Source organism: Eschrichtius robustus, chromosome 2 (genome assembly GCF_028021215.1).
Source record: "Eschrichtius robustus isolate mEscRob2 chromosome 2, mEscRob2.pri, whole genome shotgun sequence".
NCBI classification, from domain to species: Eukaryota; Metazoa; Chordata; class Mammalia; order Artiodactyla; family Eschrichtiidae; genus Eschrichtius; species Eschrichtius robustus.
The window spans coordinates 171013601-171017564 of NC_090825.1; the positions used below are offsets into that span (position 1 = coordinate 171013601).

General features: G+C 40.8%; 1 non-coding gene across 1 annotated transcript; it reads right to left on the reverse strand.

Annotated features, from left to right (window-relative positions):
* Positions 1-2994: 2994 nt before the first annotated feature.
* TRNAG-CCC (transfer RNA glycine (anticodon CCC)) lies at positions 2995-3066 on the reverse strand. Its single transcript has one exon. It is a non-coding gene; the product is annotated as a tRNA-Gly (tRNA).
* Positions 3067-3964: the final 898 nt, after the last annotated feature.

A 3964-nucleotide genomic window follows, 5' to 3' on the forward strand; every position in this document is an offset into this window, starting at 1 on the left:
AAGGATTTTAAATAAATAAGAAAGATCCTCTGGCCAGTGGATCAAATGTAAACTCTGTGTGAGTAGGGACTGTGCCTTATTCTGCCTTAAACAGAATAGATATACATGAATGAGTTCATTTGCTCTCCACAAACAATCTCATGAGGAGAGAAAGGCAGGTACCATCCTCCTAATTTGTTAAAGGAGGACGCTGATAAACAGATGTTAAGTGACTTGCCGAAAGTGGTGGACAGCATCAGCTCTAGGGAGGAGTACAAGGGAGACAGATTCCAGTGTTGCCTCTTTTCTACGTGGACATTAGGCATCTTGTCTTTGTGCTTGGCAGGAACCATGGTTAGATTCAGAACAGGTAGAGTCAGTCCTGGCGTACAGTCCTGAGGCAACCACTGAGTGAAGAGGAACCTTTTAGATCACTTTGATTGGAGCCAGTCCATTCTCATACTACTATCTATTTTTTTCTATCAGAAAAAATTTGCTTCACCAAATGTTATTTACAGACACTATTGCCAGTAGTTGCCACATATTTGCCACTTAACTACTGGCTAGTTTCTCTGCTAAGCAGCTGACATATAGTATCTCCTTTAATTCTTACCTCAACACTGTGAAGTAAACATTATGCCCATTTCATAAGAAAATGGTCATATAACTTGTCCAACGTCAAGGAATCAAACTTAGACCTACTGAATTTCATGGCTCATAAACTTGTTTGCCTCACTATCTTTACTTATGATTTTATGATGTGAGTAATCAGCTGCTGATCCAGACACATTTTAATACTGTGGGTGTATTTCTAGACCTTATTTCTTAAAGAAAACATTAGAGAGATGTCTCTTTGAATAATGCAGACATGAAGAAAAGGGGAGGGGGGAATTTACTTGTTTGAAAGGCATATTCCAGTGAAACTAGTGTGATGAAAAAGAGACAAACATAAAAAGGTATTACATTCAGGAATAGAGAGACATGAAAGTGAATTAACTGGGATGACTAGTGACTGCAACCATAGTCAAAGAGATGCATCTAATGGAAACACCCAGCAGGATGCCTAAAATTCACTCACCATTCACAATCTAGAGATCTCACATTATCTTATTTTAGGTAATAGTATTTCTCACCTTTTCTGAAAAATACTCCTTGTTCCACCTAGTTGCTTAGGCTATTACAATATTTCTCAACCTTTTTTTTTTTTTTTTAATTTTGCTACCTCAGAGAGAAAAAAAATAATTTAAATGCTCCCTTATACAGAAATGAAATACTGGGATAAGATCTGTTGGGTAAGGAGGGCCACAGACCATTTCATATCTAAGACATATTTGCTTCCCAAGAAACAAGTTGCCCTGTTGAGAATGTTTGGGTTATAAAGCTACTTGATCCCTTCTCCTACATCCTAGATCTGCTATTACTTCTAAACCGTAAGGGGTTCTGGCTAAATAACAAGCACCCAGGAAAAGCATATGGGTGGTCAGCATAGCATTTCATGGGTGTCTCATTAACTCAGTGTATAGCAAGTTAGTCCAGTTGATCCATAGTTCCTGTTAACTACAAGGCCATTTGTTCAACTGCATCGGCTGCTCAGAAGAAGAAAGGCTGTGAAGTCAGATGTTCGGGTTCAAACCTCAGCTCCTCCACTTCTCAGCAATGAGACTTTGGCCCATCATCTAACCTAGTGGTCCTCAACTGGGGGCAACTTTGTGCACCCTCCCCCGAAGACATTTGGCAATGTCTGGAGACAGTTTTGATGATCAAAACTGGGGGGAGGGGCTTCCCTGGTGGCGCAGTGGTTGGGAATCTGCCTGCCAATGGAGGGGACACGGGTTCGATCCCTGGTCTGGGAGGATCCCACATGCCGCGGAGCGGCTGAGCCCGTGAGCCACAGTTACTGAGCCTGCGCGTCTGGAGCCTGTGACCGCAACAGGAGAGGCCGCGATAGTGAGAGGCCCGCGCACCGCGATGGGGAGTGGCCCCCGCTTGCCGCAACTGGAGAGGGCCCTCGCGCAGAAACGAAGACCCAACACAGTCATAAAAAAAAAAAAAAAAAAAAAAAAAACCTGGGGGGAGGGAGACTACTGTTACCTAATGGGTAGAGGCCAGGGACGCTGCTAAACGTCCCCCAATGCACAGGTCAGCCTCTCACAAAAGGGAATCATCCAGTCCAAAATGTCAACTGCCAGGTTGAGAAACTTTGATTTAACTTCTCTGCTGCTCATTTTTGTCATTGTGCCAGATGGCGTTCATTCCTTAACGGACATTTCCAATCCATCTCCTTGTTGCCTCCACTGAAGGGGTTGCAAACACTAAATACTTATTTTGCCAGCCTCCCTTGCCTTGCAGCTAGGGATAGCCCGGAGGCACAGTTCTGCCCAGTAAGAGATAAGTGGAAATCTATTAGAGGCATAAGGAAAGTTTTGTTTTTTTCCTGAGACAAGAAACGGATCAGACTGGTGTCATCCCCTTCTTAGCTGCTTTCTATCTCAAATGTGGAAGTAATATATAGAGTTGCAGCCATCTTCTTACTATCATTAGGGAAAGGCAAGAGATTCAAAGAGAGGATGACCTAGATACTGTTGAGGCCATGAACCAATGCCATATCACCCTCCTGTACTTCTTGTTATGTTAGAATATATAACTCCTATTTGTTTAAACATTCCTGATATACTCAAATGTAAAATTAGGATAATAATAGGGTTTTTTCACTAATTTTTATTGAGGTAAAAGACATAATATGCCATTTTAACCATTTTAAATGTACAATTCAGTGGCATCAATTACAATACATTTGCAATGTTGTGCAACCATCACCACTATTTACAATTTTTTTCAACACCCCAAACAAAAACTCTGTGCTCATTAAGTAATAATTGTCATCCACCTTCTCCCCAACCTGAAATCCCTGCTAACCTCTAATCCACTTACTGTTTTTCTTTCTTTCTTTTTTTTTTAAATATTTATTTATTTATTTGGCTGCTCCCGGTCTTAGTTGCGGCATGTGGGATTTATTTCCCTGACCAGGGATCGAACCCGGGCCCCCTGCATTGGGAGTGCAGAGTCCAACCACTGGACCACCAGGGAATTCCCCCACTTACTGTTTTTATGAATTTGTCTATTCTAGACAGTTCATATAAGTGTAATAATACCATATTGATCCACAAGGCTTATTTCACTTAGTATAATGTTCACAAGGTTCACCCATGTTGTAGCACATATCAGAACTTCATTCCTTTTCATGGCTGAATGATATTCCAAAGTATTCCTCATTTTGTTTATCCATTCACCTGTTGATGGGAACTTTGGTTGTTTCCACCTTTTGGCAATGACAGGGTTTTAAAAGATTAAATGAAATAATATACCTAAAGCACTTAGAACAGTGCTTGGTACCTAAGAAGAACTTAGCAAATGTAAGCTAAAATTATTACTGCTATCACTAAACACCAGCCTGTCACATCCACCCTGTCAACTGTCTTTTGTTCCAAGGGGGAATGTACTAGTATGTATGTGCACTGGCATAAAACTGTGATCAGAACCTACTGTACAATTCAAAGCAAATGATACTCTCATGGATCTGTGACCATGTGCAGATGTGACGGACAGCAACCCACACTCATTTATCCATTCATCCTTCCATACATCTATCCATTCAGAATTTATTGAGCACCTCCTACGGGAGAAATCCTATGCTTCAAACCTAAGCTGAAGTGACACACAATTGATTTGTTAAAAAAGACAAAGAAGAAAAGGAGGTCCTTAATAAACATTTTTGGTGATTATGGAATAGTTCTACACTCAGTCATGAGCTTCAAAAATGTCTCAAGGACTGTGTTATTTCTTCAGAGTTATCAATGAACCAGGCGCCTGCCTTATGAAGTCCTCATCCTGCTAAGTACTTTTTAAAGATTCATAAATATTGTTGACTTTCATCCTTTACACCTAATGTCTCAAGGTACAAAATACAAGCTTGGTATAGTGACTG